Source organism: Pipistrellus hanaki, assembly GCF_964339955.1.
Source record: "Pipistrellus hanaki genome assembly, chromosome: 1".
Lineage (NCBI taxonomy): Eukaryota > Metazoa > Chordata > Mammalia > Chiroptera > Vespertilionidae > Pipistrellus > Pipistrellus hanaki.
The window spans coordinates 5,861,611-5,888,219 of NC_140503.1; the positions used below are offsets into that span (position 1 = coordinate 5,861,611).

General features: G+C 49.0%; 1 protein-coding gene across 2 annotated transcripts in view; it reads left to right on the top strand.

Moving 5' to 3' along the window:
• Positions 1-26,609, top strand: part of EVL (Enah/Vasp-like) — a 111,719-nt gene that overhangs the window by 24,530 nt on the left and 60,580 nt on the right. The gene's annotated exons all lie outside the window — the stretch shown is intronic.

Consider the following 26,609-nt stretch of genomic DNA (forward strand, 5'->3'; position numbering starts at 1 on the left):
CACGAAGTAGGAAAAGGTCATTTCCTTTGTTGTTCATAATAGTACAATTATTTCTTTATAAAGCACCTGTAATGTACAGGACATTGGCACACCTGCTATTGTATTTGGCCCTCACAGTTTCTTTGTGAGGGAGCAGGGCAGGAATAATTATCCACATTTTTAGGTGAAAAAGCTGAGACTCTAGACTGGCAGGTAAAGTCAGTTGCCAGAGGGCACTTGGCTGGTGAGGAGTGGCGCTGAGACTGCCCTGCTCTTTACCCTCCACCTCATGGCGGAACCAGGACTCAAGGGTCTTGATAAGAACAGTGAGTCGAAGTGGGACAACAACCCGAAAGCTGCAGAGTAACTACAAAGTCCCCTGCCACGGCTTCAGACACGGTGCCTGCCGATGCACCATCTGGACTCTCGTTTCAGTGTTTGGGGGGTGTGGTCTGTTCCCCACTGTTGGCAAGGCCTGAAGTGGGCCTGAGTCCCCTTGGACCTCCTCCCCTCTCAGGGATAGAGTGGTGCGGCTCATAGCCGGTGCCAGGAGATCTTTCTGGATTGAATATGGGACTTTGCTTCACGTGCTTTTATCTTCTTGATTCTTCCTCTATTACTAGTAAGTTTTCTTGGCCTGTTTCTGTGTATCTGAGTGACATTGGAGCAGCTGCATGTGTCTGTTCTGAAGGACAATCTGCCCTTTCATTGGATGCTTGCACCAGAAAGAGGACTGCTGGCCTAATCCAGTTTTATCTCTTTATGACATCTTCTCTCTAAATCAGCAAACTGCTGATTCATCAATTCAGCAGGTACTTATTGAGTGATTCTGCGCCGAACCCTGGGATAGAATGATAAAGATGAGAACGGTCCTTACACTTCTTTGGCTTCTGGTCCTAGTGGTGGCGTTTCTGTTTAAATATTTTAACCTTTGTTCGTTTTTGCTAGTAATCTAAGAACCACATGAAACAACCGAGTTGTGAGGAAGACCATCTCCAAACCCTACCTACCTAAAACCCTCAGCTTCTTCATCTTTTTAAATTTTTTTTATTTTTATTGATTTTTTACAGAGAGGAAGGGAAAGGGGACAGAGAGTTAGAAACATCGATGAGAGAGAATCATTGATCAGCTGCCTCTTGCACACCCCCTATTGGGGATGTGCCCGCAACCAAGGTACATGTCCTTGACCGGAATCAAACCCGGGACCTTTCAGTCCGCAGGCCGACAGTCTGTCTACTGAGCCAAACCAGTCTCGGCAACCCTCAGCTTCTTGCTTGTCTCCTGGTGCCACCGAGTCAGACCCCGTCACTTCCTGTGACTACTGCAGTGGCTTCTGACTGGTCTCCCGCTTCACTTTCCTTCCAACAGTGAAAATCAGGTCAACTTACTGCCCTCTCAGACTCTCCAGGGCTTTCCTGGCTGATAAAGCCCTGCTTAACTCGGTTGTATCTCCCTCCATGCTTGTTGGCTGCTCTAAGCCAACCACACCAACGTAGGAGAGGGAGGAATGCCAGGCTGGTGCCCTCCCACCTTGGGCCTTTGTGCCAGCTGTCTCCTCTGCCTGCAGTGATCTCTCCCTGATGTTGCATAACTGTCCCCTTATCCACATTTCATCGTAGATATCATTACCTAAGGGGCCTTTCCCATCACCTCTTCACAGCCCCAGTCGCCCTCTGGCACATTGCCCTATTTTATTACCCTTTTCTCACCCAGTCAGTCTCTGAGTTCTTTCCTTGGAGCAGATGCACTGAGAAGCTCAGGGCCTTGACTGCACCTAGAACAGCATCTAACATGGTAGCCCTTCGAGCACTTGCCGTGTGAATGCAATGACCTGGGCAGCTATTTAGAGAGCACTTATTTGCGGAGTTAGAGAGACATGGACAAGAATGCAGAAATAAATAGCAGTAAACTCCTGCTTTTTAGAATCGGTAGGCTGAAAGATATGTTGCAGTTGTATTTGCTTTACAGTAGGGGTGTCGAACTCAATCAGAGAAGGGGCCAAAATCTAAAATCCAGCCTAAATCGCGGGCCGAATGGTTTACTGAACAGTCATAAACTGACAATGTCATAAACTGACAGCGGAGTGCAGTGATGACAGCGCGGTGCGGGCCACATTGCAAGGCCTGGCGGGCTGGATTTGGCCCGCGGGCCTTGTGTTTGACACATGTGCTTTACAGTATTGAGGGTTAGCTTTCGGTTAGTAGCTTATTTAAAATTGTTATTTTAAAGTCAAATGTCACTGTAGAAACTCAGTTGAATTATGTAATCTGAGAAAAAGAATTAGTTCACAGTGTAGGACTCACACATTTCTTATCAATTCAAGAAGCAGTTTTTGTTTTTAATTTTTGGAAAGGTTTATTCAATTGAATGAAAACACATTGAGTGAAAAAAAGAGATTGACCAGCCCAGTTTGTGTGGCTCAGTGGTTGAGCATCGACCCATGAACCAGGAGGTCACGGTTCAATTCCCAGTCAGGGCACATGCCTGGGTTGAGGGCTCAGTCCCCAGTAGGGAGCCTGCAGGAGGCAGCTGACCAATGATTCTCTCTCATCATTGATGTTTCTGTCTCTCTCCCCTTCTCCCTTCCTCTCTCTGAAATAAATAAAAACATATTTTGACCAGAGGCCTACTATGTACCAGGAGTATGCTGTGCGTGGGGGAAGGCTTAAAAAGGACTAAAAACGAAGGTCACTGGTAGTGAGACCCCCATAATTACAAAATAGAAGAATTTGGGGATGGTGGCCCAAAAGTATAATTTATTTTTCTTGAAGCTGTGTTGCATAACGAGCATGCTGTTTTACTTAGAGTGTTTCTGATGGAGGTCATGAGGAGCTAAACTCTTTAAGTTTCCTCCTGCCAGTCCCCTCAGCCCCTGTCCCCAGGGACTCACCTGGTTAGAGGCCTGAGACATGGAATGGACAGAGGCTACACCTCAGCACAAGATGATATGTGAGATTAAATATGTGTATTTATGTGTACACACACACATTAGAGGCCCAGAGCATCAAATCCGTGCATGGTAGGGGGACCCTCAGCCTGGCTTGCACCTTCTCCAATCCAGGACCCCTCGGGGGATGTCTGACTACTGATTTAGGCCCAATCCCGCAAGGCCTAAACTGGCAGTCGGACATCACTCTCGCAATCCGGGACTGCTGGCTCCTAACCACTCTCCTGCCTGCCAGCCTGATCGCTCCCTAACTGCCCTCCCCTGCTGGCCTGATCACCACCTAACTCCTCCCCCCTGCCAGCTGATCATCCCCTAACTGTTCCTCCCTGCTGGCCTGATTGCCCCCTAACTGTTCCCCTTGCCAGCTAATCACCCTCTAACTGCTCCCCTCCAACCCCCCTGCCAGCCTAATCATCCCTAACCGCCTCTGCCTCGGCCCCTGCCACTGTGGCTTTGTCTGGAAGGACATCCGGAAGATGTCTGGAAGATGTCCAGTCTAATTCACATATTACCCTTTATTGGTATAGACAGGTGTGTGCATATATATATACACTAGGGGCCCAGTGCTCAAATTCGTGCACCTTGAAAGGAACTGTGGGCTGCAAGGCTGCATTAGGCATAGGTGCGGGTCTCAGCCCATCCACCATGGCCCCCAGTCCTCTATCTGTCAGCAGCCCCATTCCCACCACTACCTCTCCCACACACTGACGGTGCCGGCCCGCTTGCACTTGCTGACAGTGCAGAGCAATTGGGGCCCATGCCAGCAGCAGGTGTGAGCGGGGCATGCTGTCAGCAGGTGTGAGCAGCAGCTGCTGCCCTGATCGCCCCTCAGGAGCAGGGGAAGGTGGAGAAGCCCTCAGGGGCGATCAGGGCTAGCAGCTGCTGCTCACACTTATTGGGATGTGATCTGATGGTGCCGAGTGATTGGGATCGGTGCCAGGCTTTGGCAGTGGGTGCGAATGGTGGCTCCAACACCGGCAGCAGGTGGGATCATCGGGTGGGACTGCACCAGGCGGGACCACGGCTTGTGGGAGCAAAGAATTTTCAGTAATCACCAGAGGCTCGCCCCATGACAGCAACCAGCGCCCCACCTTGGTCTAGCACCCCTGCTCACCTGCTCCACCATCCTGCTGTGGCCAATGCCTGCCATGTTCCGCACACGCCACCTACTTGTCAATGCATGTCATAGCAACTGGTTGTTCGGTTGTTCTACCATTTGGTCTTTTTGCATATTAGCCTTTTATTATATAGGATTGTTATATAGGATATTGACTACCTAGGAATTCGGGAGCTTTAGAGATCACCATAGGCAGGTTTTGGTCAGGGGCGGGACTGGATGGGGTTTTAAAGTGTATGTGATATTAACTACCATTAGTGGTGGTTCCATGTGCCGGAGTTTCATCTGTGTAGCACCCACACACACTGAGGCTTACATGTGTGAGACTATGTCCAAGGCGTCCCATATGGACAGTAGACTGGACACAGAGGCACACTTCCCATGATCCCTCGGGGGAGAAGGCGGGACTAAAGCAGCTGCCTGTGGTGACAGGCACTAAGTGGCAGACCTGGCACCTCCACCGGGTTATTGCATGACCCTGACTGTCCTTTGTTTCCTGTTATAATTCTACCAAGGAAAGGGTCTCAGGCGGAGACTTGTCAGGAATATCGTGGAAGGCATTCTGGATTAGCTTAGTTGTTGATTGCTATATATTTGAGGGACCGCAGGATTCCCCCAAATTTCTTACTAACCAGTCTGCCCCAGTTGGCTGTTATTACTTCGTTTCTTTGAGGCAAGTTCTGGACTCTCACTTCTCTTCAGATGGGGATAACAAGGAGAGGGGTGTGTTCATCCCGGGCACTCATGTGAGGACGAGGCCCCTTTCTCCCTGGCAGAAAGCTGGGGCAAAAGGAGGTTCATTCAGCAAACCTTCAATGAGTAACTCCTCTCACTCACCCCTGCCCTCAGGGACCGGGAGAGCAGCTGTCCCGGGGATAACAGCCGAGGGAGCAGTGTGGGCGCGTGCAAGGGTGAGGTTACAGAGGGAGCAAGGGATGATTTAGGCAGTTGCCCCTGGACTGAAGAAAGGAGGCCCTGGCATATTTTGGGAACTAGGAATGTCTGGCTGGATGTGGGGGTTATTAAGAGTTATTAATGGAAAGCAGACGTTGGAAAAAAAGATTCTGTATGCTGGGCTGAGCAGTTCTCCGTAGCACTATGGGCACTGAGGGTCTAATGCAGGGTTCACATAGGGGCACGAGGATCAGAAACACTGCTCTGGCAGAATCTGCGGAAAGGGACGGAGAGAGGAAGGCCAGTTATAATGCAGCAGACCGGTGAGAGATGCTGAGGGTGGGCTCAGGCGGTGGGCAGGGAGTGGGCAAAGGGACAGGTTCAAGGAAACTTTCATGAGGTAGAATCTGAATTAGTGACTGGTTATCTTTGTGGTGTGAGGGAGAGAAAAAGTCAAGCCAACTCAAGATTTAGCTGGAAATCTGTCCCCCTGTTTCATAAAGGTTTGCAGCCTCAGTGCTGAAGGTTCTTCGTAAAGGCAGGTTTTAGAATACAGCCTCAGCTCATGTCAGATTTTACCGACTTGCACTTTACAAACTGGAAAACATTGCTCTTTTTATTTTTGGCTGACACCTCGTTTCCTTTTTTACTGTTTTTAACTTCTGAAATTATTACACTAATTTTTGTACTTCAAGGAGTTGGTAAGAGCCTCTTACATATTAAATACTCAATAAGTGAATAATCAAAGAAATGAGATCACCATCACAATCGACTGCAAGGTCATATTGTTCATGGGACAGTGGTGGGCATACTACGTGCCTTTCTGATTCCACAGCAGTTTATGCATCTGTGATAAAGTAGGGTTGGGTAGTGGACAGGTATAATAGGGGATTCTGCAAAATTGTCAGTGAAATGGAGGCAGGTAGCACCGTGCACGCTCTTCACTGACCACACTGGTCACACCTGGTCAGTTCAGCAGCAGCAGGCACAGGAAGATGAGGTAATCAGGTAGGTCACAGTGACACAGGTTGTATTCTCATCCCTTTAAGCTTTTACCACCCGGCGAAATCCTGGTCTGGAGGTGGGATATGTGATCTGTGGTTTACCCAGGACCCCCGGGTTCCACTTTTTTTCTCTGGACTAATCCTCCTTCCAGCCTGGAGCCTGAGCACACACTGCATTAATCAGGCTTGCTGTAATGATCACATGGTTTTCTCGCTGCCTCCCCTGTTAGCTGCCGCTTGTCAGCAGCTGGCGGAGCTGGAGGCTGCAGGCTCCTGTCTGCAGAAAGCCTTTTACTTCGGAATATTGGGGGGTGTGGAAACCCCGCCTCTTTTTTCTGCACTTTGCACCATATGACTGACTAAATGGTTGTCCTCCGAACCAAAAAGGCTGCCAGACAATCTAAGGACATTGTCTCTGTGTAGGTCATGTTCGCATTTGAAGAATTCAGGTATGTTCCGGTTTCTTACATCTGTCTGCCGCTGGGTTTTTGTTCTCGCTGGGTTTTTGCTGTGTAATGACAGCTTCGGTTCTGGCTGGTTCTCACACACAAAAAGGGCTCTTCTCTGCATTCGGTGGGGTCTCTCCAGGCACGGGGGGCGGAGGTGCATGGCGGTGCTGGGCAGGGTGTTTGCTGCATGCACAGATGCAGCGTGGGTAATTGTTTGCTGGTGTGTAAATTCGCCGAGGACCCCACCTTGTGCCTCATTTGAGCTGCTTTTGCAGGTGTAGAGTTAAGAATACAGAATAGCAACTGTTTATCCAGAATGAGTCTGCTGCTATCTTTTGTTTTCCTTTGTCAAACTCATGGAGTCCACTGCTCTCTTTAAAAAATGCTAATGGTAGCAGTGGGGGTGAAAAATTCTGCAAGTGTGTCTGCTTAGTTGAGATTTGATTTTGGCTCTGATTTTTCTCATCGTCGATAGTAATCTCATGGCTGGGCAGTTTTCTGGGAAGTGCTTTGATAATGTCCTGTTAACAGGAGCCTTCTTTGCTTTTGTAAGCTTCTCAGCTGCTGTAATTATTAATGCTGCAAATTGGAGCCTTTTGTGAATCTTACTCCCTCTCTTCCCTCCATCTCTTCTCCTGGAATCTGTGTCTGGGGGTGAATGTGGGAAGGGATGTTCCAATAGAGATAGTTTCTAAGAAATGAAAATAAAGGAGATGGAATGGGAGGGCCATCAGTCATTCCTGTGCATGTTTCCATGTGGAACATTTGGAAGAGAGCATATATGTGTCTGCTTCTGACCTCGGACAGCTTCTCGTTTCTCACATGGCATTTCTGTGTATCTTAGAACCGAGCATAAATGCCATGTTGATGGGCAAAGATTGTGTGGGAACCTCAGTTCTGTCTCTTTTAGGCCCTTTTTGTTCCCTCCAAATGTTGCTGCAACAAACATTAAAATGATAGTAGAATAACCACTTTTCATTATTTGCAAGAGGAAACTAGGAACCTTTTAATCAAAATCAAGGGTGTAGCTTGGAGAATCATCAGATGTGCACACAGGTCCCCCGCCCTTCCTGCAAGCTCGGGGATTTGGATCCAGGAAGTTACCCTTTGTTTAAGAGTGTGCCCCTGCATTATTCCTGATGGGCGGGCTTGTGAAAGGGATGTTCCTCCCATGTGGCAACGTGCTCTGGTGACATGGGGCCTGTGCCCTTCCACAGGGACCAGGCTTATTGTTTTATAATAGCTCTATTAACAGCTAACAAGAATTTATTTAATGCTGGACAGGTTACAGTAATTTGTCCTTTAGAAATGGAACAGGAACCCTGGCCAGTGAGACTCAGTTGATTGAGTGTGGTCCCATGCACCAAAGGGTCACCAGTTTGATTCCTGGTACAGCACATGTCCGGGTTGCAGATTCGATCCTGGGTCAAGGTGCATGCAGGTGGTGGCAGATATTTCTCTTTCACATTGATGTTTTTCTCTTTCTCTTAAATCAATAAAAAACACTTAAAAAAAAAAAAAGAAAAAAAAAAAAGAATGAAACAGGAGTTATGGGTTCTAATCCCAGTTTCAGAATTAGTTTCTCTGATCCTTGTGAGAGTTTCAGAAGAGTTCTGTGAATTGTAGAATGTAGTAAGACTGTGAAGTTTCTATTTTATTGTTAGCATTTATTCCAGATGGAGTGAGCCTCAGCTTGAACAGAGCTTGGAGCCCTTCCCTACATTTCCTGAAGAGGGGTGTGTATCAGAAAAGCCATTCCCGCTGTGGTGGGCTCCTAGCCCACGAGCTGGGTCTGAAGAGGTGAAAGGGGTCAGAGTGAAAGGCCACCACACTGCTGACCCGAGAAAGTGGGGTCCTCTGTGGAAGTGCCACAAGCCAGAGCTGGCCCTGAGCACTCTGCATGTGGGGTGTGATTGCATTTTGTGACCGCTGCACAGTACCTACAAATGGCTATCTTTTTTAGTCACCGGGTCCGCATGTGTGGGGCCAGGTGATCACAGTGGGGCAGCACAGCACTGCAGAGGAGCTTAGCTTTTTAACGGAGGCCAAGGTGGTTCTCAGGCTGTAGCAGGCAGAAGAATCCCCTGAGGGCTCTGAGAGCTCACTGCTGGGCCCCCTCCCAGAGGTTTGGACCCAGTAAGTAAGGTCTAGTTGGGGCTTAAAACCTGCATGGCTAACAAGTTCCCAGGGGATTCCGGTGCTGTAGGTTTTGGAACCAGAGAACCATTGGCTTGGGAGAAGCAGGCAGAGTGTCTTTGAGATGGGAAGTGTGAGGCAAAGGCAGGGTGGAGGTAGAGGTAGGAAAGAAATCAGGAGCCAGAGCAGCAAACAGGCAGGTGGTTAAACTGGCCACATGGGTCACAGCCCCCCTCCTGCCTGGGAGGCCTCAGAGCGGTGGAGAGCATACTGATGTGAAGATCTTAGGTTTATCATCTTGGCTATAAGCTTGGTTCTGCCATGTACTGTCTCTGGAACTTTCTTTGTCCCATTTCTCACCTGGAAAATGGGGATAGCAGTTCTCGACAAGCAAATCTACAATGCTGTCAGCATTAAATGAGAATGTAAACTTGCTTGATAAGTTACAGCACTCTTTCTACATGAACCTCAGGGAGGAAAGGGCACAGTGAGAGACTCTGTCCTCTTATCCGCACACATTTACAGGCCTCCATACACCCCAACTCGAGAGCACAGGCCCACACTCATTGTTAAAAGGAGGTCAGATTTTGACATGGACACGTGTACATGCTGACTCCCTATTGGACTAGGAGTTTTGAGAACTTTTGTGAATCGTGGGTATTTTGTTGTTGTTTCTTAGAGAGAGTGGAAGGGAGGAGGAGAGACAGAGAGAGAAAGAAACATTGATGCCGAAACCGGTTTGGCTCAGTGGTACTGAAAGGTCCCGGGTTCGATTCCGGTCAAGGGCAGGTACCTTGGTTGCGGGCACATCCCCGGTAGGGGGTGTGCAAGAAGCAACTGGTCGATGTTTCTCTCTCATCGACATTTCTAGCTCTCTATCTCTCTCCCTTCCTCTCTGTAAAAAATCAATAAAATATATTATTTAAAAAAAAAAAAGAAAGAAACATTGATGAGAAAGACACATCGATTGGTTGCCTCCCGCATGCACCCGCACCAGGGCCGGGTATCAAGCCTGCAACCAAGGTACATGTCCTTGACTGGAATCTAACCCGGGACCCTTGGTTCATGGGCCAGTGCTCTAACCACAGAGCCAAACCAGCTAGGGCAATGTGAATCCATGTGTTCTGGGTCCTGCGTGCCTAAAGCTGCTTGACACAGTAAGCCCTTCAGAAGCACTTGGCTATCTCACGAGGATTTACCAAGGAAGGAAAAGCAAGCGAGCTCCCCGTCTAGCTCGGTGCAGGCCTCATGGAGCCGTGGTGCCGGCTGGTGTGCCCACTTAGAAGAGCATGTTGAAGGCTGACCGCTGACCTCCGGAGAAAGATGTGACATGGCCCAGCACATCCCAGTTGCTGGAGCACCAGAGAGCTCCGGCCACATCGCCTGAGTGCTCCACAGTGGCCTCACTCTCCCACCTGCTTCTGGTGGTTGGTGCGCTGGGGCCTGGGACCCAAGCCTGGAGAGCTGGAGAACCCCACGAGCGGGAGAGGCCCTGCCAGCATTTTCCCGCGGGCAGGGGTTCTGGCCTCCCATTGACCGCAGTCTGCATCGTTCTAACAGCAGGCAAGCTGTCCCAGCTGGCTGTTGTGGTAGACACACTTTTCTTGTGGTTTTGCCTTTTTAAAGAAACTTCTTAGACGAGAAGTGTACTGAACTGATAGTCTAAGCAGACATTTACCTGTTACTCCCCACCGCAGAGACCGTCACCTGAGCACACTGGAGACAGCTTTGCGGAATACTGGAGTTTTCCTCCCACCGCGAGACCCAGAGCCGTGACCGCATGTCCTTCCCATCTCCAGAACGTAGTTTTCAGTGTGATTTTAGCTCCATAACCCTCAAGTGAGAATGGAACCAAAATCAGAAACCACTGTTTCTCAAAGTTCCTGATACTTACTCCTGCTTGCTTCCAGAGAAATGAGGTATACCAACGCCAGATCTCACATCACAGGTGGAATGAGTCAGTCACAAGAAAATGGGAAGTTACGACTTTGAGTCTGTTTTAATTTTTAAATGTTCTGGACCGGTTAAGGTTCAAACTCCCAACTAGCTTGATCTTTACTCATGCAAACTGATATGTGATTTTGGGGAAAGATGTACCTTTTTTTGCCCTCCCACTGGGATACTGAAACGAGTTAAAATAAGTGGTTTCAGGGAACACCTGAAGTTCAAAAGCAAGGAGAGCCCACCCTCCCGTTCCCAGGGTCCTACAATCCTTGCAGAAACAGATGTTTCTGTCCAGTGACATTGCACTGTGGTGTGGAAATACATCTCAGAGCAACGGGAGCTGGAAGCTGGGCTGGGCAGGACGGGGAAGGTACACAACTTGATTGTTGAGTATCTTCTATGCGCCAGGCACTGCTAGGTGCTTTGCCCCTGGTAACTAACCACATCGCGTCTTATAAATGAAAACGGAGGCGCAGGGACTTTGGCCCAGACCCATCCCAGGAGTGCCTGGTTGGAGGAAGTGGGCAGCGGGTGGAGAGCTGAAGGAGAAAAACAGAGCAGGTGCGGGGGAAGGACAGACACATCTCAGGGACCTGGCAGTTCCGCCTGTTTGTCTGACAAGCCACAAGCAAAATGTTATTTTGGGAAACAAATAATTTAGCTCCTGGGATGGCAAAGTGGATATATTTTAAAATACCAGTCAATCCTCTATTATTAAATGTGCAACAGTTATTGTTGAGTTTTATTCACAGAGAGGCCGTGCTGGGAATCGGAGCCCAAAGATTTGAATACACTTCATACAATGTAAACTTAAACGCTGTGACCGTGGTGAGCCACTTTATTTCTCCAGGCCGCAGTTTCTGCACTTACAGGAAAAGGACATTTTGAGGATAATATGTAAGACAGACGTGTATAAATTATGAAGTTTTGCTATAATGCTTGTACTTATAGTTTGGAATTGGTGGGAGCTTAATCAGTTAATATTTAACCAGTTCAGTCTCATTCCCATTCCTTACACTTTTTGCATTGCACAGTAGTCATCTCATGTTAAAAACAACAAATCAAAAGAAAACTTAAGGCCAAGACATGGGAACAACCAGTGTCCTGCGGTAAGGACTGGATAAAGAAGATGTGGTACATCTACACAACGAATTCAGCCATAAGAAAGGATGAAACAGCACCATGTGCAACAACATGGGTGGACCTTGAGAACATTAGCTAAGTGAAAGAAGTCGGAGAAAGCTAAGAACCACATGAGTTCACTCCTATGTGGGATATAAAATGAAAACTCTTGGACACAACCAGCAGTGTGATGGTTGCCAGAGGGAAGAGGGTGCGGAGAGAAGATCCTAATATATGGTGACGGAAGGAGATGTGACTTTGGGTGGTGGGCACACGGTGCAGTGTACAGACCTTGTATCATAGAAACCCACACCTGACGCCTGTATGTTCATGTTGGCTAATGGCACCCCACTAAATTTATGGAAAGGAAGGAAGGGGAGGGGAGGGGACTCAGCGAGGAATGAGTCCAGAACAGGATACTAGCCTGGGTCCGCACGCTGCTTGTCGCTACTTAGGATAGTTGCAAAGGTCGCTGTGTCGGTTCTGGAAATTTGTCTATGTCTTTTTAGAGGAGGGGAGGGCCTTTTTGCTGATAGCAGAGCATTCATTCAAAAAACACTTCCTGGATGTCTACTAACTATAAGCCATAGTAAAAGGTGCAAATATGTGTGATCCTTAGCCCCGCCTTCAGGAATTTGCTGTCCCCAACCAGCACCAAAAGCATGGGGTGGGGCAGCCAGGCACTGGCACGTAGGGGAGGTGGGGCAGATCCCATGAGCGGTGCTGGGGTTCTGTGCTATTGAGGGGTGCGGGGACTTTCAGGAGGACCTGAGACTTGGGGAAGCGTAGGATTTGGGTGGATGGACATAAAGGGAAGGGCTGTTGGGAGCAGTGTAGGGGCTGAGACAGGAGAATGGGCTGATAAAGCCCAAGGAGGAGCGATGTCTCTCCTTCTCCTCAGGGTTACCCATGTCTGATTTGCCTTTTCCTCATGATCAGTGACTTCCTCTGCCCTGAAGTTCACCACCTTGCAGAGGTAAGCACTTCACCTGCAGGAACCATGTGGTCGGGGACACTGGTCTGTGCTCTGCAGCGCTGGCACCTTTGGCTTCCCACTGGCTTGTTACCTGAGCAGCTTGGTTAAGCTCTGTGTTCTTCAGTTTGCCTCTCTGTAAAATGGGGGTATTACTACCCCCCAGAGCTGCTGCGTTCATTAAATGAGATTACTTGCTAAAGCATCTTGCAAGGTGCCTGGCACTTAATAGATACTCAATAAATTAATTCCTTTAATTTCCTCAAGCAGCAAAGCATTTAATTAGACTAATGAAATCCTGTTCCAATCTAATCCTGATTGGAAATTGCACAGGAGCCAGGAGAGAGGCCTGACACTCAGGTGGGGCGCCCTGGACTCCCGTCTTCCTCTGCGCTCAGACGCAGAACGCCGGAATGACAGTCCTGCTTGCTGAAATTTTATGACACAGTGAACCAACTGCGATGTGACTAATCAGCTGAGAGCTTGGATCGGGGCTTGGTTGACACGCAGATACACCGGCCTGAGAGATTAATTAAGTTCCTTTCAGTTGACAAACTGGGACGTTAGTGCTTTCTGTCTAATTACGATGACACAGCCAGAGCCCACCACCAAGTGCCGACATTTCCCCGGGGCCGGCAGAGCGGTGCATGCCTTGGCCTCACCGCTCTTTATTTCCAGAGCCTGGCACACAATACACATGTCTGTGGAACTGCGTGGACTGCATTGACAGTTTGCTGTGTGAGGTCCGTTCCACTGAGGGGGAGGGGGACGAAGTGAACTAGAAGTGAGGGCTCGGTGGTGAGCACCCTTCCCTCCAGAAGCAGTTATAGAAACAATGGGCAATTCCGGGAGGTCCTGTTGGACTTCAGGGGAAGCCACTGCAGAGCTTCAACTTGGGGATCCTATGGCACCCCTTTTCCCGGAGAGGATGCTCTCCCAGTGCGATGGCCTGGAGCACTTCCAAAGCCGGAGAGTGAAGACTCCACCTGCCTTACTCTCCGCCTTGTGGAGACTGAGGGAGTAGAGGCGCTAGGGTGGAGGGAGGTGGACACACGTGCTACATATAGTTGACAAAATCGTCCTGATCTTGGTAGGGACCCTTGTGATAGCCAGATCCCAGGGGTGAATGAAGTGTGAACCAGCTCATCCTGCCCCGGGTGAAAACTGAAACACAGCTTGTTTCAGAGAAGGTGGCAAAGAGAGGACGCCGCCCAGTCCCTTACCAGGCGGCAGTATAAGGCCCTGTCCCTGCCAGTGAGGCCCTCCCTGGCCTGCCGGCGCGCTCTCTGGGACCTCGGTCGCAGGAGCCTTCCCTCCGCTCCATGTTGATTCATTCCGTCAGGCATCTGCACACAACCTGTGTTTCCTCCCCATGAAACCCTTCAGAGCCCAGCCCTGTGCACACTTCCTTCAGGAAGCCTTTCCCACTCCAGCCACATGAATGTCTCTTTTTCTGAACTTCCATACAACACGGACGTACAGAAAATAATCTAGCACTTAATTTTCCTGTCGTATTTTCCTGGCTTGATTGAGGGTTACTTGAAGGCAGAAGGAAGGTTCGACACCTTGTCATTCCACCTGTCACACTTGAACAGAGCCGATGCATCGTGGCTTCCCGGCACTTCTTATTTATTCATTTTTAGGAGCTTTTTTCAAACCTCCTGCCAGACGCCATTGTTACAGGCCCTCGAAGGGGAAATGGCAGAAAACAAGGCAGTTGCTGCCTCTTGGGTGTCTGTTCACCTCAGCACATGAGGCATGCCTGGGATTTTGAGGGAAAATGAGTCCGCCGAGCAGTTTGCATGGGCAGAACTGCTCCAGGCAGCGTGTCAGCAGCAAGGATTAAAGGGCCACATGGTAGATTTCAGAGCTGTAAGGGTTTACAAAAGGGTTTGAGCTAGCACCAAATATGAAGTTTAAAAAGTCCTTACGTATTAAAATGTAAACTTTCTGGTTCTTCTAGATTCAAATACAAACAAGACACGTTGCAAGTGTAGGCACATGTTCCAGGACTATTTTCAGCTCCAGTTTCCACATCAGTCTGTGGGCACGGTGCTGTTCTTACCGTTTCACTCCCCAGGTGACACGGTCTGCTTCATGGGTAGCCCTGGGAATTGTCCCTGTCTTCTAACTGGAAAGCCCATGCTTGCCTTTGTCACTCCATGGTGCCTCCGACCCTGATGTTGTTGTTCCCATAAGATCCCTAGGAGACAGCGGCTGTTACTGTCATATCTGTTTCACAGATTAAAAAAAAAAAAAACCAAGATGTGCGCTGGCTTAATAACCTCTCCGGCATACACAGAGCCGGCATTTGAACCCAGCTCCACCTGACTCTGGTCCTGTGCTTCCGATGGCTCTTAGTCACGCAGGAGGCTGCATGGGGAGCGGAAGGGCTGTCGTCAGTTGTTTGAGAAACACTGTGCACCCCGCTCCCCTGGGCAAGGTCAGTGGGAGCATGAGAAACCTCGCAGAAGTAGAGGATGGAGGGTAGGAATTGTGCCCCTGAACTTCCCACATCTGTTTGATGAAGGAACTTTTATTGCTTAACACTTAATTTTTTAGTTACGCTCAGGAAAATACTGCTGTAGATGAAGGGTAATCTGAGTGTGAGAACTAGAAATGGGGAAGAAGAGAATCTTTGGGCAAAATAGATAAGGCAAGAAGATATGAGTGTGAGATTTGAAATCTCATTGGAGGGTACATTCAGACTCCTGCTCTCAATGGCTGTGTAATTGGGTGCAAATTGTTTATTCTTTTTGGGTTTCACTTGCCTAATATGTAAACTTGGTTCATTGTGAGGAAAAGTGTGAGTATATATGCAAAAATGCTTTGTAAGCAGTGCAACTGAAAGTGTTTTTTATTTTATTTTCCCCATTACCATTTATCCCCTCTATGCCCTCTTCCACCTCCCCCTCTGTCTTCCCCCCCTGAAAGTTTTTTTTTTTTTTTTTGAGATGTTCATGTCTGTCCCAGTACCTAGCACAGCACCTTCCAGCTGTTTGAAGGGCAGTTAATGGTTGTTGGATGAATGGTGATCTCTGGTAATTGGTCTGTTGCAACTGAAAATATTTTTCTTTCAGTTTTATTAAGACACTAGGAGCCCAGCACCCGAACCTCTCCACACAGAGCTCCAGTGCGCCTGGCCCAGCCCCCACCCCTCTGGCCTTCTCTGGCCTCTTAAAGCCCCGCCTCAGTCCCTCGGGCTGGTCCTGCCTTCTCCAGGCACCTCCCCAGTTCCACCCATCTCCGGAGCCACGTGGCGGCTCCACCCCGTCATGGCTGGGGAGGAGAGCGTAGAAGCCTCCTGCCTGCTGCTCTGTGCTCCTTCTTCTGGCAGGTGGTGGTGGGGCACTCTGGTGGATGGCTGCTATGGGCTCTCACCCCCGCGCTCCCTGCTTCGGGATGGTCCCACCTCCCCCGGACACCTTTTCGTTTCCACCCGGTCTCTGGAGCAACGCCCCACCACACACGCACAGGTGGCCTCTTGCGAGCGGTTGTGATATAACGGAGTAATGGACAATTTGGATATTCCTCTATTATTATATAGGATCATTGACAGTGAATTTTTTTAAAATATTTTTTTATTGATTTCAGCGAAGAAGAGAAAGGTAGAAACATCAATGATGAGAGAGAATCGAACCGAGACCTCCTGGTTCATAAGTCAATGCTAAACCACTGAGCTACACGGGCCAGACTTGATATAATCACTCTAGATGTGTCCATGATAGATCGGACTCTTTCTCAGGACTGCCAGGAGGAGAAACTGCTGTGATTTCACACTGATGGAAAGAGCTAAGATGTGTGAGGACATTCTTTACCTGCCTTGGATCCGTCTTCTGTTAGCACCTGGGCACAGAATGAGTTTGAGATCATTCCAATAAATAAAGCATGCAACGATCGAGAACTTTTGGAAAAGAGAGTGGCAGGTAATCTTTTAGCATGCCTATCTGTTTCCTCTACTAGCATTGTTATTCCTAGAAAGATAGTGTTTGCCCAGCTGCCAGTTTAGAGAGGAGGGTTAAGAAGAGGGAAACCAGCAGTCCATTCCACAGTGATCTGACCTGGCCCAACCCCGCACCCCCTCTTTGGGGGTCACACATGACTCAATCCCTTGGCTGTGGTGATTGGTTTAAGGCAGTGGTCGGCAAACTACAGCTCGCAAGCCACCGTTTGCCGCTCTGTTGACTGAGTGTGCCGACCACTGACGTAGATTCTCGAGTCCAATAATGACAGGCTGCTGTTGTTCTTTGTGACTAAGCCCCTATCCCGGTAGTCAGCAAACTCATTAGTCAACAGAGCGGCAAACCGCTGGTTTAAGGCAAGCATGTCAAACTCGCAGCCCGCTGGCACAGGTTTGGCATGCTTGGTTTAAAGGAAGAGTCTTGGGCTGGATCTGTGAGGAAAGATGCTGCTTTTTCTGGGATTAAAAGCTGTGTGGGATGAGTCATTGGTAGTAGCCTTCTAGGACCAGCAGATGGGGTAGAGTTCAATGATGGCCAAAGAACCGACCTCTCATGGCATCACTGAGCCTGGGCTTCAGGCATTCGGCCCTGCCATGAAGTAGTTGTTTTTGCACTGTATGAAATAACAAATTCCACTTTTTTCATCAGAATCTGTCAACCTAAAGAATTCCAAATGATAAAATCTGCGCAGGATAAAGAAAAAGCAGACTAACACTTGTACCATTTTTTCCTCCTCTGGAGGTGACCACACTAGTCGTCGTCGTCAGAATTGTCAGACCACATTGCAGTGTTGTGTTTCATCTGGGTGTTTAACAGAGCACTGTGGCCTGGGACGCTGGTTTGGACTGAGTTGTGTCCCCCACATTCATAGATGGAAGATCTAACGGCCAAGGTGACCATATTTGGAGATAAGGCTTAAAAGTTAATGAAGGTGGCCGAGACCGGTTTGGGTCAGTGGATAGAGCGTTGGCCTGGGGACTGAAAGGTCCCAGGTTCGATTCCAGTCAAGGGCATGTACCTTGGTTGCGGGCACATCCCCGGTGGGGGGTGTGCAGGAGGCAGCTGATCGATGACTCTCTCATCGATGTTTCTAACACTCTATCCCTCTCTCTTCCTCTGTGTACAAAATCAATAAAATATATTTATAAATAAATAAATAAATAAAAGAGTGAGGAGGGTGGCGAGGGGACTCGAGACCTTATCTGTGGGACAGTCCATGGAGGGCTTGCTGTGTGCTTTTAGAAGGAAAGGCAGGCCCAGCTGGTGTGGCTCAATGATTGACTGTCTACCTATGAACCAGGTGGTCATGGTTCGATTCCTGGTCAGGGCACATGCCCAGGTTATAGGCTCGACCCCCAGTAGGAGGCCTGCCAGGAGGCAGCTGATCTATGATTCTCTCTCATCATTGATGTTTCTATCTCTTTCTCTCCCCCTTCCTCTTTGAAATCAATAAAATACATATTTTTTTAAAAACTAAAAATATAGCCCTAGTCGGCTTAGCTCAGTGGATACAGCATCAGCCTGTGGAGTGAAGGGTCCCAGATTCGATTCCTGCCAAGGACACATGCCTAGGTTGCAGGCTCTATCCCCAGTGGAGGCCATGCAGGAGGCAGCCAATCAGTGATTCTCATCATTGATGTTTCTCTCTCTCTCTTTCTCTCTCTCTCTCTCTCTTCTTCTCCCTTCCTCTCTGAAATCAATAAAGAAATATATTTTTTAAATAATAAAAAATAAAAATATATTTTAAAGAAGCAGAAGAGGCTGTGTCTGCGCTGAAACAGATGTTCGGTAGCCTCTGTTCCGAGCTCTCGGAGGCACTTCTTGGGACACAGCGTTTACTTTTCCCTCTCCTGAAGCAGACGTGTCAGGGCCCCTTGAGGCATTTCCAACAGGAAAGGGAAGTGATGTTTACTGAACACCCTCTGTTCTCTCATTCACTCAGCGCTAGACCTTAGGGATCCAGCCAGATAGCTTCCGTCTAATTCAGCTATTAAGTGCCAAGAGCTCTAGTTACAATATGCTATTTAATTAACATCACACTCGGCGAGTTAGAAATATACTCCCTTACGGATGCGGAAACAAACCTAGGCAGGGTCAGAGCGTGGTCGTGGTCCCCAGGACCCGCTCTAGGGCCAAGGCGCCTGATTCCGGTTCTGTGGCTCCTGTTTCCCGGCCCTGGGAGGCGGAGGCTGGCACAGATATCAGTGCCACGTGGGGGGCCCATGGGTCCTGGCTCCACGCTGAGAGAACCGGAAACGGTGTGGTTTAATGAGGCACCACATTGGCCATGCCCCATAAAATTAGGAGAAGAAAAGAAATTAGACTCTAAAGGAGTTGTGGTATGTGGAGAGAATTGTTAAGCACAGGCAAAGCAAATATGGCAGACCTGAGACCAACTGCTCTCATCCTGCCGTCCTCTGGACAGACTTCAGCCCTGGGGGGCTGTGAGGACCCCGCCCCGCCCTCTCAGGGCAGGAGCCATGGACCCAGACGAGCAGGCGTAGTGGGCCACCACCTCCTCCTTTGTGTTGAATGCCCAAGCGTCTGGATGTCCGGGGCCTTAGGCACCGTCAGTGACTGTCTTAACATGGAGAGCAGGCTGGGCCCCATCTGCATTTACTGTCCTTTTGCACCCTTAAGTGTTTTGTTTCGTTTTTTTGTGGGGTTTTTAAATATATATTTTATTGATTTTTCACAGAGAGGAAGAGAGAGGAATAGAGAGCTAGAAACATCAATGAGAGAGAAACATCGATCAGCTGCCTCCTGCACACCCCCTACTGGGCATGTGCCCGCAGCCAAGGTACATGCCCTTGAACCTGGGACCCTTCAGTCTGCATGCCGACGCCCTATCCACTGAGCCACTTGTTTCGTTTTTTAATAAGCTGATTTTAGTCATTGAAAAATTAATAATTGCTTATAATAAAAAGTTCAAAGAGAACAATGATAGAACTTCACCAAGATCCTTAAACACTCGGGTAGGAAGCCACCTGAGACATCTCAGACCTAGGACCCTGTGTGTGTGTGTGTGTGTGTGTGTGTGTGTGTGTTGCTGTAAAGAGAGAGTATGGCTTTGTTTGCTGACAGACTAGAAATTCAGCGGCAAGGTTTGGGTTATTGATCACCTTTATGACTTCCTTTGGGTTCACTTGAATATATGCTGCATCTCCCACAGCAGAATTCCTGAGCGCAGGGGCCATCTCCTCCAGGCATTCCCCAGGCGGCCGTGGACTGACTGCAGGTAACGGGCCATGGGAGGCCTGCAGGGGAAGGAGACTGCGGGGGCAGCTTTCCCACCATTGGTTAGGATGAAGTTCGGTCATTTCCTAATATTAAAGCCCTTCTTAAAGTGGAACTTTAAATAAAATGAATGAGTTGGGCACACAGAGTGGATAAAGAATTGGATTTACCGGTATTGAATGAACACGCAGGAAAGTTCTAACTACACGACCCCTGCAGTCCATCCCCCCAGACCACGAGGGTGGTGAGGTGAGTGGTTTCCTGGCCTGGACTTGGTCAGCATCTGAACCCACTCTGTCTGCCCTGGCTTGGTGTCCAGGCAGTGATGTCACTGTTCCCTCCGGTCCTGGCCCCTCTGCGTGCTGGCTCCTGGTCCCGAGATGACTTGCAGGTGGCTCAGTGCATAGCGGTTACAATGCTCCCTTCCACACGTTCTTACGAGCTCCTTTTGTTGCTCTGCTTCCTCCCCTCCCTGCTTTTGTGCACTTTGAAAATCATTGTGGTTTTTCCTCTTCTTTTCAACTCCTTAGCCCTGTTCCTCAGAGGCCGTGGGATTGGTGCTCCTCTCCCTCGGGCTGGCCCGGCCTCCTCTCTGACCTGCAGCAGGCCCCTCCGTCTCCTCTGAGGGTGGATGATGTCTCTTTCTCACTGGTCCCCGAGTTTTGACTTGAAGCATCAGGGCAGAGAGTGGGTAGCGTGTGGCTGGTCACCTGCTCCTCAGAAAACTCGCTTCAACAAAACTCGCCTGACTCCTACACCGCGAATGCAGTTCCCTCCCGAGGGATTCACCCCTGTGTGATCTTCCTGCCCTTTGCTTTCTCGTTTCCCCTCCCGACCAGAGGGTTTACATTCCAGCACACACCTTCCCTGGGCCATTAGAGACCAAGCGGACAGGTTTCTCCACGGTGCTTCTCTGTTTAAGTTTTCATTACCTTCACTACCTCTGCCTCTGTGTTTAATTTGTTTGGCCCATAAAATAACACACCATAAATTCATGGTGCTATTACTTCATTAGTAATATCCTGTGTAGTAAAAGGCCAGGGACCATAAGCATAACGACTGGAATGATCGCTTGACCCGTCGCCATCAGGTGCATTGACCACCACTTAGTCCCTCCCCTGGCCTGCGAGCAGCAGCTCACGGTGGTGGGCAGGGCGGCAGCAAGCGGGCGGGGCGGCAAGCAGCGGTGAACTATGCTTACACAATTTCATAGGCTGGGCCTGTAGTATGAATATATGTAATGTGCAGTCACATGTGTTTAGAACTAGTGGCACTTCACTTGTCTTTGAATTTGCATGCTTATCCTAATATATAAAAACCCCGGGTCCATCGCATCCACAACGACCGGAGGCTTGGCCCAATGCCTCGGTTGCATGCGCAGTAGGCTCTGGTGGGTGGGGACTTGTGGCAGTGGAGATGGGGACATGGGAGGCAGGACATGGGAGGCAGGACCAGCACTCACACTCACAACCGCACACACGAACAGACACACACAGCACCCACCAGTTCTCAGCCTTTTCTCCCTTTCCCTCCCTCCCAGCTCACCCTTAGAGTCTCTCTCAGAATGAGGAAACAAAACAGACTAGGCCTGAAGAGGCCTGGATGGAAGGGAGGGTGGGCAGAGGATGGAGTGGGCCCCCATTAGCCCCGCCCAGTCCCAACCTGGAAAGAGGAAGGAGGCCTGGAGGACTGCTGAGAAAAACAAAGACAGAGACTGGCAGGGGAGGGCAGTTGGGGGCAACCAGGCCAGCAGGGGAGGGCAGTTGGGAGCGAGATTAGGCTGGCAGGGGAGGGCAGTTAGGGGTGATCAGGCAAGCAAACAGAGATAGTCGGGGGTGATCAGACAGGCAGGCAGGTGAGCAGTTAGGAACCAGAGGTCCCAGATAGCAGAGGGATGTCCCCCAAGGGGTCCCCGATTGGAGAGGGTGCAGGCTAGGCTGAGGGGATGTCCCTTCCCTCCCTCCCCTTCACAAATTTCGTGCACAGGGCCACTAGTCTATACTAATGAAAGGGTAATATGCTAATTAGACCTGATGAAGCCGCAGGGGCAGGGGCAGAAGCAGGGGCGATCAGGCCCAACTATTTGCTGTATCTGTGAGTAAGAAGAGACATTTCTAAGGTGGGACTCAAATCAGTCATCATTGATGGAGGACAGAGGAGAGTGAATAGTGATGCTGTATTCCCAGAGCAGGACTGTCATAACCACCAATGACAGCCACATAGGGAATTTAAGTATTTAACAGTCCTGTTAAGAAAGGTAAAAAGAACAGGTAAAAGTAATTTTAATAATGTATTTAAACTACTATATCCAGACTATTATAATTTCTACATGTAATCAATGGGGAAATGATGAATGAGCTGTTGATTACTTTCTTGTATTAAATGTTTGAAACCAGGCTTTTACACTGCCTCCACTTTTCTAGACTCTCCAGATGTGTACAATATTCCTGGCCCTGTATTCGATTTGCATTGATGTCGGAAGCGTCCACATACTCTGCATTGCTCCTAGCTCCTCTGCTGCTGACCAGGAGAGATGCACCTCCTTCAGCCCCTTCAGCTGGGAGCTCCGTGACCCCAGCAGGGGAGCATGCTGTGACAGGGCTTTAGGAGCGAGCCCTGGGCTCAGGGCAGTGCATGTGCTTTTTGTGGAGGGACAGTCACTTTTTGGAGGTCAAGAGCACCTTTGAGATATTAATGAATTATTAACACAGTCCCCTGGAAGTGCACCATGCTTTAAACCACAACACTGCAGGCAGTTCCTTGGGTTGTGGGGAAGCCCACCCGTGCACCTCCGGTATAGAACAGAAGGGGCTGGGATGCGCCCATTTATGGGGAAGGAAAGGGACTGGGAGCCTCTCACACCTGCCTGAAAGTGTGGGCGAGAGCAGGGGAAGAATATACTACTCGAAAGTAGTACCAGCAGTTGCCTCTGGAGGGAGAGATTGGGCTTTGCAGTGGGAAAGGAACTCGTGCAAACGCTGGTCCTTCATAGCAGTCACCTCCAATGCAGTTTTTCTGTAGACCCTGCTTACACACACATGTGCGTTGCAGTTCCATAGTCAGAACCACTGCTAGGAATCCCCGGGCAGGCTCAGTGGTCCTTTATGTTATTAATAAGGCCACGTGCACCCTGGCCAGTGTCCCTCAGTGGTTAGAACATCGGCCCATGCACCGAGGGGTCTCAGGTTCAGTTCCCAGGCAAGGGCATGTTACCTGGGTTGCAGGTTCGCTCCCCGACCCTATTCCGGGTGTGTGCAGGAGACAACCAATCGATGTGTCTTTCACATCGATGTTCCCCCACCCTCTTCCCTTCTCTTCTCTCTAAAAAGCAGTGGCAGCCCAGCTGGAGTGGCTCAATGCACCAAGAGGTCACAAGTTCGATTCCTGGCCGGGGTGCCAGGGTTGTGGGTTTGATCTCCAATAGGGGAAGTGCAGGAGGCAGCTGACCGATGTTTCTCTCTCATTGACATTTCCATCTCTCCCCCCCCCCTTGCTTCCTCTCTAAATAAATAAATAAAATAAAAAGCAATGGGAAAAATATACCCTGGGTGAAGATTGACAAAAAATAAATAGATCAATAAAGGCACGTGCTGAGCTCCACACCCCCTGACAAGCTTCTCTGACAAGTGGGAAGTTCTGCTCTTTAGCAGTCTTTCACAGCATTTTAAATTTAATCTTCATAAGCAGAGTAGAAATGAGGAAAGCGAGACCCAGATGCGGGGCTGGGGTGCTGGGTGACCTGCTAACCGAGTCTCACTGCACAGATGAGGACTCTAAGGCCCGAAAGGGAAGTTGATCGCCTGGGAGCCGAGAGCAAGTGGCGTTTGTCTCCTGCCTCCCAGCTCAGTGCCATGTCCGTCTAGCACGTGCCACTCAGCGCACATCTGTGTGCAATTCCTGCCAAGATTGGCAGCGAATTTGCTTGCAACGGCAGTCAGGAAACTTGGACAAAGATTTTTTTTTTTAAGGATTCAGTTTTGGTTTTTTTGTGAAAATTAATTCATTAACAAAGTAATTATATTTCCTGTCCACCTAGGCTAAGGAACTAAGCCATGCCAGCTGCCTTCTAATAACAGTTTTCACTGGCCACACTGAGGACAGCATTATTGGCTTCAGGAAAAGAGAACTGTAAAGAGAAAGGACCCTGCTCTTAGAGCAGGGAGTGCGCTTAAGGAGATTCTGTGGTTCTGTGGCTGTCAGGACAGGCAGCGCCCCACCTACGCCTTCCCACCCTCAGCCTCGCCGCGCTGTCAGGCCGGGCTGTCTCTAGCTGCAGGTTCTGTGGTCTGTCAGCTGTGTACCCGCGGTGTTTAGCACAGTGCATGCCTTTTATCAGGTGCCCAGCACATGCTTGTTACATGAGTAAATCCTTACGTAGGTGCAGAGTTTCTCACTTTGTCAAGCACTTTTCCGCCCGCCGTCTCCTTTGCTCTTCACCAGAACTCTGTCAGCAAGAAGGACTGGTGTGTCTGCCCTTTGCAGGTGATCACACATTAGAAAGGAAGGGGCAGCTACAAATCGATCCTGACTTCCTTCTGTAGCACTCTTCCCTCTCCCCCCCCCCCGCCCCCACCCCATCACCCGAGGAGCTTGGGGGGTTGAGGTGTGGGGTGAGGGGCCAGCAGTGAATGAAGTGTGGCTGTTTTTCTGCTCTGTGCTGCCCTGGGTGCATTAGTCAGACCAGCTCAGCCATGGTATTTGCTGTCCCTGCATGTCTGTGTCTGTGGCTCACCAGTGGAATGAATCGATGAATTCCTGGAATGCTGAGGCCAGCGGGGCACTGATGAACTTAACCAGCCTTGACAATTTTTCCTCCAGCCACATTCCGAACCTCACGAAAGCCAGGTTTTCTCCAGCCTAATTAGAGCAGTAGGTCACCCCAAAACAGCTCAAGAAGAGACCCGTCTGATTTGATATGATTTTCCCCCCCATCTTGTCATTGAAAAAAAAGTGTTAACATTTCTAATAAGAGGCTGCCTTTGTCGGTAAAGGCCTCAACGAGGGTGAGCCTGCAAAATCGGAGCGCCTGCAAGAAGGAGCTATGGGTTATTTGTTCCTCAGCAAACACAGAGAATAAAGCGGGGGCGGGCCGAGCTTCAGGAGGCTTGCTTTCCAAATTCAGTTTGCAACCACTATTTGAGACCTTGGGCAATTACCTTTCTTTCACATGACCTCGGGGTCTTCACGAGGCCATTAAAGCCAAAGACAGAAACAGGTCACTTGTACAAAGTAGTCAGAGCCGTGGGCCATCTTTGGCAACCATGCAAAATCAGAGTCAACGCAAATGTTAGGTCCAACCCTCTCCTAACACAGATGTGTGTTACACCTGCAGCCGGCTGGGTGGCCTCTGTCACAGCAAGATCGTCGGCCCTATGGCTTCCTCTGGAAGCAGGAAGCCTGCGGTGTCCCCCACGGACTTCCAGCACCAGCACTGGACCTAACCAGCTCCCAGGAGACCACAAAAAGAAGGAGTCTTCCTTTCCAGCAAGCTCCGTTCCACGGGCTCAGAACTAGCATTCACGTCCCCTTTCATCTCCCAGGCCGGACAGCCCGGCTTCTCAGTCAGTCCTCATGGCTTATGATTCCTTTGCCTCATCATCTTAGTCACCCTCTCAGAATGCTTCCAGGTTGCCAGTACCTCTGGTACTGAAATATCAAACACATCTCAGTATTCTATGTGTGGTCCAGGCTGGAGAGAGAATGGATTACATACTCTACAGTCTGAATCACAAAATAAATGAATCAGGGACCCAATCACCGTTCCTGATCCAGGTTCTGAGTTCTGATGATGAGACATGTATTGGACACCAACAAGCTGGCCTGATATTTCAAGGTGACTTATGGAGATGTTGGACACTTGGGCCAACAGTCCAGAAGTAGGTCCAGACAGATATGTTGCTTGATGTTTGACAAAGGTGCAAAGGCAATTCAATGAACTCAGCATTGTCTTTTCCATAGATAGAGTTGGAACATTAAGCAAAATATGTCCCAAATTAACTTTGACCTAATCCCCATACATTATACAAAAGTTACTTCAAAATGGATTCTAAATCTAAATGTAAACTATAAAACTTCTGGAAGAAAATTTGGGACAATCTTCACAACCTAGGGCTAGGCAAAGGGTTTGCAAATGTGACAGCAAATGCTCCCTCCCTTATAAAAAGGGGGGGGGAGAAATAATGATAACTTGGACTTGATAATTTCGACTTGATCAAAATTGAAACTGTCATCCTGTGAAAGACACTGGTAGGAGAATGAAAAAGACAAGAGACAGACTTCAGGAAAATATTTGCAAATTACTGGTACAAAGGACTTATCTTGAGAATGTATAAAGAACTCTCAAAACTTAACAGTAAGAAAACAGCCCAGTTTTTTTAAATGGGCAAAAGACTTGAATAGACACTTCACCAAAGCAACTATATATAGATCGCACATGAAAACATGCACAGATATACAGCACCATTACTCATTAGAAAAATGCAAATTAAAATTATAAGGAGAGCCTAACTGGTACATCCCAATGGTTGCGTGTCAACCCCTGAACCTGGAGGTCATTGGTTCAATTCCAAGGCAAATGCTTGGGTTTTGGACTTGATCCCCAGTAAGGACCATGAAGGAGGCAACCTATCAATGTTTCTCTCCCATCAATGTTTCTTTCTCTCTCTCTCCCTCTCTCTTCTTCCTCTCTTTAAAATTCAATAAAAAACTTTTTTTTAAGTTTACATCCCATATAATCAATCTCATTAGTATGATATTCTATAGAAGAAAACGAGAACAGGTCAGGGGTTGCTGGAAGTGAGTGGTGGGCGAGGGTGTGACCCCTGAGGAACAGTTAGAGGGAGGGT